Here is a 14,037-nt window from a genome sequence, read left to right on the forward strand (position 1 = left end):
ATTCATTTGGTTAAGAAAAATGTGATTAAAAACACAATGCTGGATTTTTAATTTATAGTTGCCATGTCCACACTGAAGTGCTAATATATTTCCATGAAAATAATCTGGTAACTACCCAAATAAGTAATCAAGAGTAGCTTATGTATTTGACTGAATCATTTGGAGTTCTCATTAAAATACAAATAAAACGAACGTATTTAAAGGTTTATCCACAACCACCCCTGGCATTTCTCTACTGAAACTTCCTGTACACACTACCTTTTTTTAGGACTGAATTATATATCCCAATGAGACAGTAAAATCCATAGTCTTCAAACTAACTTATTAAATAAATGTCTTTAACCCCTGCTATATACTACGCATTTCTCGGAGGTATAAGCATTCCGTAAGACCTCAAGGAACATATCACTTTGTGAAGGAGATAACCACAAATCATTCCATAATGTGACAAATGCAACAATAAAGTTCCACACAAGGCACAATAAAGCATAAGAATGCTGGAGATGAGTGGAGGTGGTGGACCACAGCAGAGCATTATGGTTCCACAGGTAGACCTTGCAGTCATACAGCCTGGTCCCATGCTCCATTTAAGAATTGTGTGACTTTGGCTGAGTTTCTGTCACTGATGAAATGGGAATGACAACACCTACCTCATTGAGTGTTGTGAAAATTGAAGGGTTTAGTGCCTGTGAAGCTCTCAGACTGCTCCCTGCTACCCAGTAGACACCAGCAGACATACTCCAGTGGTGTTGATGGAACTTGTCACTGAGACGGTCATGTCTACACAGAGTCAACACAGAAGCAGGAGGAGTCCTAGCGTGGGCTAAAGGAGGATCATTGAAAGAAAAAAATAAAAGCAGGAGTAGACAAAGGACAAAGGCAAAAATCATTATGATATATTTGGAGAATGTGTAATAATTGGATTTATGTAAAATTGGGAGAAACTGACAGTCATAGATTGCCACCCAGAGAGTGAAATAATGCTGAGATTATTCCATATCTCTTTTATTTTTTTTTAAGATTTTATTTATTTATTTGACAGAGAGAAAAAGAGAGAGAGAGACTACAAGCAGGGGTAGCAGCAGGCAGAGGGAAGGGGAGAAGCAGGCTCCCTCTGAGCAAGGAACCCAATGCAGGGCTTGATTTCAGGACCCTGGGATCATGACCTGAGCTGAAGGCAGATGCTTATCTGACTGAACCAGCCAGGTGCCCCTATTCCATATCTCTAAAAACAAAATGAAAAAGCATGTACATCGAGAGCAAAGTTCTGACATCACTTTCATTAATGAGAAGTTTTCTTTGATAGGTGAACTACTCCCAGGCCAAAACCATAAGATATAAGAATTATATTATATAATTATTATTATTATCCATAAGATATATGAATTAATCTTCTGTAAAAACTTCTATTATTTACAATTCAAGTATCACTGATCTTAAATATTTTCATACAAACTTAGATTGAGTGATATTCCCCTAGTCCATGGACTTTCTTTTTGTAATTTTATGCAGTTAAGCATAAAATGTCTAAAGAATTACACAACTGACACCCATACATACTCCCCCCACCAACCAGTATAGGAAATAAACTACATTTCATCTTGAAGCCTCTTGTGTACTCCTTGCTGATCCCAGCCCCATCCTACCTCTCTAGAAGGGCTCAAGAAGGCATTAGCCCAGCAGAAGTGCAGCTGCTCAGATCCTACACATTCTCAAGGAAGGCTTGTCTTTGGGATTGGCCCTCAGCTGACTCCTAGATGAGCTTTGAGCCCTTGGAATAGTCCACTTGATAAGAGTGCTTTTGTGTTGTGTCTTTTCTTCGGGTAGTGCTAGTTGATCAGCAGGGCCATTTTTTACTCTCAGGGCTCACATCTGAGTAGCTGAGGGCCAGAGTCTCACTCAGACTCTAAGGCACCTAACAAGACTCAGGTGACTTTTCTGATGGGCAGTGCTTTATATGTTATGTCACCCATGGGAGAAGACACAGGGAAGCTTGCCCCTGGGTTCTCCTAGACTTCTCCCCATGCGCCTTGCCCTTTGTTGATTTTAATTGGGATCCTTTCTCTGTGTAATAAACCATAACCACGAGTATAAAGCTTTCTGTGATCTGAGTCTTTCTGTCAAATCCTCAAGTCTGAGGATGGTTTTGGAGTCCTCCAACACAAGCAGCAACCACTATCCTGAGTTTGGGTGTGTTGTTAACAAACATTTATAATAAAAGTGATGCTATTCCTGTAAATATAATACAACAGAGCATATTTGAAATATGTAAACCTTACTCTTTACTATTCTTATATAATCTGTTTTTATCATCCAGGATTATTTGGTGAGATTTACCTACAGTGATGCAAGTAGCTCTAGTTCACTGATTTGAACTTCTACATAATATCCCTTTGCTCAACGTACCATGATTTAATTATTCATCCTGTTGATAGACATTTAGATTGTTTCTCACATTTTGCTTTTGCAAAGATGCAAAAAAAAACCATTTGTGTATAGGTCTACTTAAATATATATGCAAGAACATCTCTAGTATTATATTTTGCCAAATCGTTCCTCAGGTGGATGGTATGATTTACATTTCCTCCAGCAATATATGAGAATTCACATTCTAACCAGTGTCTGTACTGTGAAACTAAATTTCCCATGCTGATAGTTAAGAAATGGCTTCTTACTGCTTTTGGCCAGTAGTGAGGTTGAGCATCTTTTTAGGTATTTACTGCATTCTTCTGGTCTTGTTTACATTAATCACCTGCTCGTGTTCTTTCTCCTTTTGCCCCGTTAAAATTTGTTTTGCTTTTGGAGAGTTTTTTGTTTTTTTTTGTTTTTTTTGTTTTTTTTTTTTAAGAAATCTTTATCTAGTAGGCTTTTTAGCTCTTGCTGGTTACATGAAGTGAAAATGTTTATCTTCCTTTTTGCATTTAACCATTTGATATATAGAGGTGTGTTCGTTTTCACTTTAATGCTGCCAATTTTTTATCCTTTGCTGTAGGGTGTGTGTTTTCCTTATTGTATAAGACATCCTCCATAGCTCAAGGTTAGCTTATATACTTTCCTCTAAATTAAAAATTACATTTTTTATTTTACAATTAGCTTTCTAATGTTATTATAGTTTATTTCTATGTGTAGAGTGAAGTAAGGACAAATTTATTCTTATCTATGTCCCAATACCATCTGCTATATATTCCATCTTTTCTGTGCACTTTATAATTTCATTTCTTTATTTTTTATATTTTCTTGTGAAACTTTTGTTTCCTATTAGTGTGTGTGTATTTGAATATTGGTATAAAATATATTTCTTACTGTGGGTTCCATTAAGAAAAAGTTGAAAACCATCACACAACTATCACACCACACTATATGACTAAAAGATACGGTGTTCCCTATGTCTCTGGGAACTTTCCATTTAGCTACTGAAATCTTTCTAACTGACTTTTAATTTAATAGTGCCTCCTGCTCCTGCATTGTCTGGCAAGATTTCTAATGTAAGCCTTGGCTTGGTTTGGTCAAACTTGCGTCCTCTAATGAAAGAAGGTGTGATCCACAAGTCTGAGAGTATGGTTTTGTATTGGACTGACTTGATGATCCTAAACATACACTGATATCTTGATATATAATAAATATAATAATATATATAATATATAATAAAAATAATAATAAATATTATTTATTGTTTTTGTAATGAACTCATAGGAGAGACATTACCATGTAGGTGGTATTTTTCATTATTTCTAACTTTATTTTAATGGACATATGTACCAATAAGCTGCCTTTACATGTATGCTGACTAAATAAGTTAATCATAAAAACTTTAATTAGAACTGTATTTTTTTTTTTGAGGGGGGAAGCATGAGCTGGAGGAGTGGGGGAGGGATAGAGAAAGAGGGAAAGAGACTCTTAAGTAGGTTCCATGTTCATAATGGAGCTGGCAGCCCAACTCCAGCTTGAGTTCATGACCCTGAGATCACGATTCAAGCTGAAAGACTGTGTCACCCAGGCGCCCCAATCAGAACCATATTCTTAATAGTTTTATAGGAGTAAAGAACTATGTCTGTTCTGTTTATATTGTAGTGTCAGTGGACTGCATACTTCCTGGGACATGCCAGACATTCATAATATGTTTAATGAGTAAATAAAACATAACCCAGCAAATATTCCTTCTTAGAGCCAACTATCTACATTCTCTTTCTTCCCTACATACTGTTTTCCTACCTCTCAATTCAGCAGTCCAGGAGAAGATTATCCTTTGTCTATATTAAATTTGAAATCTTCTACACATGCATTCCCACAAAACTAACCTCAAGAAATAATTTCAGCAGAAAAGATTGCATTCCTCACATGACCATATTCCTCTTTTTAGATGGACCTTTCCTTCTCTGTTCTGTACCCTGTAACCCTGTAATCCTGTTCATCAGGATAACTCCTTCCATGTGCTTTCTTAGCCATTTGCTAAGGGCCTGTCCACTGGTCTAGATGTATAAGAACATACACCTCTTCGCTGTTACTTGTCGTTTCATGAGTAAGTCCTAGTTTTAGATTGTTTCCAAACTCCATGATGACCATGACCATGACGTTAATCCTCCTCTGGGGTCTAAAACTGTACCGTGACTATCAGAGGCGTTCTGTATATGCCTGGTGAATGACTAGCAAAAAACAAGTGAATCAAAGCCTGATTTCCATCAGTTCACTAGACTGGCCAGAGAGGCACTGCTTCCTTTCATGACAATGTTGGGGAATGATTTGATTTATATACGAAATTACAGCTGTGTGCTATCATTAACATCATCCTTTGGCCCCACTGAGAGTTGGAAGAAGTTGAAATTTTAAAATATTCCATCTATTCATCTCTTTCATGAAATTTCATTTTTTGTTACAAGGCAGTTGTAAGGCCTATTACCATTTTATTTGAACATTTATTTTGACCAGATTGCAAATTTTCTGTTAATTGAGTCTTGAATTGGCCAATATGCCATTGTAGATTTGCTCCATAGCTTCTGCACATGGAATTTATCATAGACTTTTCATCCACATCTGCTCATTTAGTTTGCTTCATCTAGTAGTGTGTTTCCCTTACATACAGTAGCAGACGGTGGGGGAGTGAATGTTGAGTGAAGAGCAAAGAAAACCAAACTTAAAAATATTCACACTTAAAGTGATATTTCTATCCAGGTTCTGTAATAAAATATTAAATGAACTCTGCTCTTCTTCTTGTTGTCATGTGATAAATGTCCCATATTTTGCAAAGAAATAACACATGGTAATCAGAAAAGTTGAGAAAATGCAGATAAGCAAATAGAAACAAGTTACAAATACTGACATAGATAACAAATACTGACATTCTTTGTATATGCTTCCAAACTTTTTTCTGTAAAATATATATAAATAATTTTTAACAGCTCATACTTGTGATTTTTATTACAAATATTTTTCAATTGACAATTTTCCCAATGAATATTATAAATATCTTTCTATGACAATAAGTATATGTCCATAAATATACAATATACAAATATGTAGATAGATAGATGGATAGACAGATGATAGATAAAGAGATAGATAAAGATAGATCGAGTGCAAGGTGGACCCATGGACCCACATAATGTTTGTAGTAGATCGATCCTATTTTAGGAAATTTAGTTACTTAATTTTTAATTAGGAAATTTAGTTAAAGTTTAGTTCAGTTTTAATGAGTTAAATTTTAATTTTTAGGTTTTCAATTTTTCAGTATGTTACACATTTTAACAATGACAGTTTCTGTACAAATGTATTTAGAAATGTGTAATACTTCCTAAAGACACATTCTAAAAAGGGGAACAGCTAAGCCCATATTATGACATTTTTTTCTTCAAATTTTGACACAACACACCAAATTATCCACCAGAAAACGTACACCAATTTGTGCTCTTGGTTTTACTCTCCCTAACAAGTACGAGGTATTACCCTTCACTTTTCAGGTTTGCAATTTAAGTGTAGAAAAGGGCATTTTCTTCTTTACATTTTTTACTATTTTCAATTACTGGTGAGGTTGAATATCTTCTCATGTGGTTATGGGCCAACTTCATTTTTTTACTAGATTAATACCCTTATCTTATTGATTTTTCAGAATAAGTTTCTCCCAGAGTCTGGCAGGCTAAGTTTTTAATCCAATAAATAAAATATTACTTTAATAAAATTCTTCATTCCTTGAATAAGATCCACTCCCCAAAATATTTGCCTGAACGTTTCCAGCAAGAAATTGTTCACTGAATTCCCGTCTTGCTCACCCCGCTTTTCTATTGTATTTTTTAACCGCCCATAATGAGAACCATGTAACTTGTGTTATTTTCAAGATTAATAGGCTCAGGGTGCAAGAGATGCAACATTCCGAGCATGAAGAATTATTAACAAGAAACAACGTTTTGAGAAATGTTCTTGCATTTCAAATGCTTCATTGCTTCATTGAATAGTGAACACAGGAGCTCACTTGGAGACAGATGTTGTGCTAGCACATATTACAAATGCAAACAATTATTCCCAAAGTGAACAGAGAGGAATAAAGAAAAAAAAAAAAAACATAAAATTTTCTCATGGAAAGAAATATTGCACCACATCTGAAAAATGATTTCTGTCTAGGAGGTGTTCTCGTGATCTAAGGCAGCTGTGCAGTAACATAAATGCATTGGCGTGGTCTTCAGAGAGCAAAGTCACAGGGCCCACATCCTGCAAAAATGTGACCTTGCGGTAATTTGACCTTGTGGTAAATCAAATTTAAGAAAAGATTATAGGGACATCTGGGAGGCTCAGTTGGTTAAGCAGCTGCCTTCATCTCAGGTCATGATCCCGGAGTCCTGGGATGGAGTACCACATCAGGCTCCCTCCTCAGCAGGGAGCCTGCTTCTCCCTCTCCCTCTGCCCCTCCCCCTGCTTGTGCTCTCTCTCTGTCAGATAAATAAATAAAATCTTCACCAAAAAAAAGAAAGAAGGAAAAGACAAGACTATAATGCCCCTGAAATTATACAGTAAACTTTGGGTGGACATAGATATGTGCATTTTTCTGGGGAGAAGTTATCTATTTTTCTAATCAGATTCTCAAAAGGGACAAATAGGCTGTTTCTTGTCATCACTCGGAAATCTTCACTTTTTTTTTTTTTTTTGCTTTCTTTCTAGAATGATCTTTATTGCCTCTTCTCTGTTTCTTCTTGTATCAAAAAACTATTCTTCTTCAAAATTCAAGTCAACGGTAATCTTGTTAGTAAAACCATTTGAACTCAACGATCAGAGTACATCGCTGCTCCTCTGGACATGAGTGGCACTATTTCTGCCTCTATTGATAAGAGCAATAAAATCACAGTATAGTTGATCTTTCCACGTGTTGGTCTCCTCTAGCTGAGTGAGGTCAGAGCAATATTTTATTTTCACGCTCTGTCCAGCACCTCCATAACCTCGTGTTTCGGGTTCTCTGCGTTCAAAGTGCAGGTGCTGAGAGCAATTACTATCTATATGTGTGGGTGAATGAAAGATCACAAAGATAGGTGGCCCTTTGTCATGTGACTAAAGCTCAACCTTCCATTTCCTTTTACTTTTCTGGAATCTGTACCCTTACCCACATCTGTCCAGGGACCCCATCCTGTGGCTGCTTCCTGGGATTGGGGCTTGCTCTCATAAGTTCTCCCTAGAGTCCATGCTGTCTCGGTGTTGGGCCTCTGAGAAACCTCCAGATAAGACTGTCTGCACTGCTCATCATTCTTTGTCTCCTTGAGCTTCCAAAGCAAAGACTAGTTGGGTGGCCCATTGAGTCTGTTCTCTCCACGAGTACCTACCAGTGACCAAGTTGCTGAGAGATAATCCTTTGGATTGGATATAAAAATAGTGTCCCATCTGCAAATATATATTGTCATTTACCCTCTCAAATTATCACTTATTCCAAGGTGGTATTTCCTTAAAAAATTAAATATTGTATTTGAAGCAGCTATAGATAGCCAAATGAATTGTTATCACCCCTATAGTTTGGATAGAACCTGTGATTTTTTCCTATTCACTTATTATTAAGTCAGCAATAAAACGTAAACTAAGCCAAGTCCCCACCTTCAGGGATTTAAATTGACATTCTAGAAATCAGCTTGGATAGGGGCTCCTGGGTGGCTCTGTTGGTTAAACATTGGACTCTTGGTTTTGGCTCAGGCCATGATCTCATGGGTCAGGAGATCAAGCCCCGTAACAGGCTTGGGATTTTCTCCCTCTGCTCCTTCCCTTACTCATTCTCTCTCTCTCTCCCTCTCTCTAGAAAAAAAATAAAATATTTTTTAAAATAAGGAACATCAACTTGTATACAAAAGAAATCCTATGCCAATGGCTGGATGATACCATTATATGTTAATGTATTTCTCAATTCCAACTGACCTATGGTATGTGAGTCAGAAAAAGGCATTGACTTTAAAAGGATAAAGTGGATATTGTATTGCACACTTCTTTAGAGTAGTCTCGCCCTAAAGACATTTTTCCCCATTTTGTAGTAGGTATGACAGAAGATTCAGAGTTCAGATACCTTTAAGACTCTCCATTTATTGCCTTGACAATTTCAGCCAAGTTCCGAAACACGTCTGTCCTCTGTTTCCTCATCTTTACAGCACGGGTTACTCCATCACCTCCAAATGTTATTCATGAGGATGACATGTGAACACATTTGATATAATTAAAAAGAACAGACTGGTGCTGGCACAATCAGCAACAATGACCGTGATCAACTTTTTTGTCTTCAGATACTCACTAATCTCTTCTATCTGGGGCAAAGTGGTCTGCCTGGACCCTGAGTATTTGAAATGAGTCTAAAAATAGAGTCAGGAGGCAAGGCATTAGAAAGTGACTGTTTCCATATTGGTCCTACCACCTCAGCCAACAATTAATCACCTTGGCTTGTTGAGGGAGTTTTACTCTGGGGAGAATTAACCTCTGACTTCACAACTCCGCTCAGTTTCTGAAATCAAATTTGCCACACTAAATGGAATCATCACAATGGTGATAGCCTTTTTGTATATCCCAGGCTGTTTAATTTACTCTGTGTAACTAGCCACGTTCTCCCTCAGGGGAAATTCATGGACGATCTCAAGCCTCTAATCTTCCCTGTTAAAGTGGACAGAGCACAAAAAGTCACGGTCAAGGATCCCGATGGGGCTCCAGGAGGCAGCGCCTGCAGAAAACCCGATTTAAGGACTAACAGAGCCCAGCATCTGTGTTTCACGTTCCTAAACTGTAATGAAAAAAATGCATTGTGCATCCCTTTAAAAATTTATTTTGGTGTGAAATCTTGGTCTTTCTGGTTTTATTTGTCTTTCTTTTTTTCATCCGTGAGCTGCTCTGGGTCACATCACACTTTAAGAAAATAAAAAGGCTTCGTTAGTCAGGCAGTATCTATAACAGATGTCAGTTCAGACTGAGCACCCTAAAGAGAAGCAAACTACACCCTTGGCAGCCAGAAATGAATACATCCTGAATCCAACAAGACAAACATGTCCAAAGGGCTATTCTAACAGATTTGACTCCACATTGTGAAGTGCTTGAGTGGACGTGGCAATAAAGAGTAGATGTATATTTCAACACCCTAGGAGTTCATTTCTGTCAATCAGTGGCTGGAATTTACTTTGAGGATATTACCTAAAGGTGTTTTTGAATCACTGGACATTTGGAAGCCCGGTTTGAAACATGCATTTAAATGGAAGCAGAATGTTTTAAAAGCTTTCTAACCATTTGAAGCTGTTAGTCTGAAAATAACATTTCAGGGTAATACAGCAATGCCATTGGACTTTCAGAGGGGGAGGATGAAGCTGAGTGAGGTTGAATGAATTGTTCCACCAATGTTGCAAGGAAGCAACAGAATGGAAGTCCAACTGCCTATTTTGTGTTCTGCCACTATGTGATACTTAATCATGAAGGAATTGCATTAAGAAGGAAGGCTACTTTCAAGTTTAGAAAGGTTTCAAAAAAGAAATAAAACCTGCAAGAAAAAAAAAAAATTTTTTTTTAAACCTGCTAAGGGAACTTCTTTTGTTAGGACTTAGTTAGGGTTGGGATAGAGAGAAGAAAGGGAGACAGAGGCTGTGGTCTTTGTCTTTGAATTTTTATCTTCACTATAAAAAGAAGAATTGCAAATGAAAAGGAAATGATAACCCAGTCTTTAATCATAAGCAGAACAGTGGAAGATGGATAGAAATAGGTATAAGATCTTGAATGCAGAATCCAGAGAGAGAATTTCAGATTTCATTCTTACTCCTTTTGGGACTGTAGAAGAAGGTCAAATTCTCTGGAAACCATGGTTCCTTCATGTGTAAAATGGGGAATTCTTGGTCGTATTTACAATTTTAAATTCTATGTTGACATTTCTAACTTACACTGATTCCCTTCTGAGTTTTAAATTCAACAATGCCCATTAAGGAGCTTCATAAACTATAAAATGCTATGTATGTTTTAATGCCAGTATTACTTTCCTAACTCTGGTTGATGCTTTCAGGCCGGGGAACGCTACCGCCAGGCTCCCAAACACACAGGAACTGTGAAGACGTAGTGTATTCAGCATGTCCCAATGTACAACATACACTGTCTCCAACCTCCTCTACAAACTTCGAGGTAAACGTTTGTATGAGATTCCTATGACGGCTGCCACAAATCATCACAGACTTAGTGGCTTAAAACAACCCCATTTATTACCCTAAATCCATGGAGGTCAGGAGTCTTAAAATCAAATTGTACTCTTTTCTGGAGTCTCTAGGAGAATCCAATTCCCTGCCTTTTCTGGCTTCTAGAGGTCCCCAGATTTCCTTGACTCATGGTCTCTTTCTTGTGTTTCTGACTTCAGCTTCCCTCAACGCATCTCTTTCCCTTTCCCTTTTATAGGCCTCATGATGACAATGGGGCCCATTCAGATAATCCAGGATAATCTTCCAATCTCAGGATTTTTCATTTAATTGTATGATAGTAACATATTCACAGGTTCTGGGGATTGGGTTGTGGACATCTTTGGAAGAACCCTCACTCTGTCTACTACATTATTAACTGCATTTGGAGATAAGGAAACCAAAAGTCATGGTGATGAAATAATTTGACCAAGAGGTGAGTCAGGCATAAGGGACCACTACCATCTACATGCTGGTAAGGCTCACCTAAACTCATCTTAACGAATTGAGCTGACCTGTAGGAAATGGTCTGCCAGAATAAAACTTAACAGTCTCTAAAAGAAGAAAGCAAAATCCAGCCTGGGCTCCAGAGCCCAGCACACAATCAGCAATTACAAACAAGCCAAGAAGCAAAACAATATGATCCATAAATTGGGGAGGGAGGAACAGTCAACAGGAACAATCCAGATAGGAGAAAGATGTTGGAGTTAGCATATACAGACTTCAAAACAGCTGAATGAGTACATTTTTTTTTTTAAATAAAATATCCAGCTCTAATATTCTATGAAAAAGAGTTCTTGCTTCAGTGAGATTTAGCAAATTATTTACCGAGTGCTTTAAAATGTGCTGGATATAGATCTGAGAATAATAAGTAAGAAAAATATCCTCTCTGCCTTCATGGACCCTGGAATCCAGTAGGGGTCAAGATTAAATTTGCACTTTTCTCTGAATGCCATGAGTGCTGGGACCCAGTGAGGCTGGGACCAATGCAGAAGCAATCCAACTTGCTTGGAGGAAAAAGAAAATTGGAAATAGAAAAATAACTAAGACTTTTCTAGAAAGCTACTCTCAAATTCCCATATTCCATACCTGTAACTTGTTTTGAATTTACACCCTGGAGTTCCTTCAGGGAGGGAAACCAGTTCCTTCTCCCCGAGATGGCTATCTCAACATACTATTTCTTAATGCAAAGTGATAGAGAAAACAATTAAAGGGCTAGGGCTGTTTTCCAGAAAGTCACCTGATGAAGCAGCCCCCAAACTCTGAAGAGGATGCAGCATAAGCCATCCTGGGTTAACTTGGGAATAGAATAGTATAAGCCATCTCTCTGAGACAGAAAATAGGAAATCAGAAGTGTCAGTCTCGTCCAAAGAAGAAAATTATTTTGAATTAAAAGAAAACTGTCTTAGTGCAGGTGGCTGGCTCTACAAAAAATTACCATAGACTGAGTAGCTTCTAAACAAAAGAGATGTATTTCTCACAGTCCTGGAAGCTGGAAAATTCCAAAACACTGACAGATTCAGTGTTTAGTGAGACTCCACTTCCTAGTTCTTCTCGTTGTGTCCTCACGTGATGGGAGGGCTGAGGGAGGTCTCTGGGGTCCTCTTGATTAGGCGCTGATCCCATTCATGGGGGCTCCTCCTCCATGACCCAATCACCACCCAAAGGCCCCACCTCCATGTACCAACACACTGGGGATCGATTTGCAGCATAAGGAATTGGAAGGGACACAAATACTCAGTCTAGAGCAGAAACTGTGAAGGAATCACTTGAGTCTAAAATACTTGATTTATTCAGGTAATGCTTTGTAAATTGCCTTCTCTGTGCTGATGAGAAAGCTGAAGCATGTAGAATATCTATGACCCAAGGCACTAAACAAATTGCCTATTCTCTGACTAATCAATTTGAGGCAAAGATAACAAGTAAGATTAAATTTGAGGGTGTTCTGTCATTTATCACAAGTTACAGAACTCCTCAGTTGAGTTTTCTGAATTCAGTGGAAGGAGGTAAGGGCCTTTGTTTCAAATTAGTTGACTGTAGCTCTTCTCTTTATCTGAAAAATGAGTCTTTAAAAACCATCTTTATATGCATTTAAAATATTATGAAACTTTAAAAGAATAAATGACAAGATGGGATTAGGACGGAGACAAACCATAAGTGACTCTTAATCTCACAAAACAAACTGAGGGCTGCTGGGGGCAGGGGGGTTGAGAGAAGGGGGTTGGGTTATGGACATTGGGGAGGGCATGTGCTATGGTGAGTGCTGTGAAGTGTGTAAACCTGGCGATTCACTTCACAGACCTGTACCCCAAATGTTTATAAAAAATTTAAAAAAAAATTTTTTTTAATTAATGACATAGAACATACATAAGGAAATTGTGAAACTCTGGATGATTTACAGCTGTAAACATGTCTACCTAGAAAGCAGTAGTGGTTTTCAAGCAACAGACAATCTTTTGTCCCCATCATTTTTCTTTTTTTTTTTTTTAAGATTTTATTTATTTATTTGACAGAAATCACAAGTAGGCAGAGAGGCAGGCAGAGAGATTGGGGCAGAGGGGTGGGGGGAGAAGGCTCCCCGCTGAGCAGAGAGCCCAATGCAGGACTCGATCCCAGGACCCTGAGATCATGATCTGAGCTGAGGCTTAAAGGCAGAGGCTTTAACCCACTGAGCCACCCATGTACCCCTCTTTTCTTTTTCTTATCACATCTAGAAATATTTCTTTTGTTTCCATATAAACCCCATGTCAGGGCATCTGGGTGGCTAAGTGGGTTAAGTATCTACCTTCAGCTCAGGCCATGATCCTGGGGTCCTGGGATTGAGCTAGGCAGAGAGCCTGCTTCTCCCTCTCACTCTGCTTGCTGCTCCCTCTGCTTGTGCTCTCTCTCTCTCTCATCCCCTCTCTATCTCTGTGTCAAGTAAGTAAATAAAATCTTTTTACAAAATAAACAAAATTAACCCCATGTTGTTTCTAGTATATAAGAGTGTGGTATGCTTTTTTGGGTTTCACTCTGCAATGGATCCAGTAGAGCTCTGGTCCAACACCCATGTCTTTATTCCTTGCAAAGCATCCTGTGAACCTGCAGGATTCTACCCCCACTGAGTCCTGCGATGATTTTACAAAGCATCATTATTTAATGTGAAGAGATAGGTGAGCATCCTTTATACGCTTCGTAGCACATTTGTTTTTCCTAGCCTCTTCAGCCCAACCCTTCCAGAGACATCTCTGCTCCACAAAATTTTCCATTCTTTCTTTGCCCTGCAAGCTATTGTGTGGGCTGCTTGGGTGGTTAATCATTACAGTCATCTTTTTTTTTTTCTTCACAAGAAAGAAGAAAACATTTCAGAGGCCTACCTCTGTCCCTTGCTCACTTGTGTGACAAGAGGAGT

The sequence above is a fragment of the Mustela lutreola genome, chromosome 11, assembly GCF_030435805.1.
Source record: "Mustela lutreola isolate mMusLut2 chromosome 11, mMusLut2.pri, whole genome shotgun sequence".
NCBI classification, from domain to species: Eukaryota; Metazoa; Chordata; class Mammalia; order Carnivora; family Mustelidae; genus Mustela; species Mustela lutreola.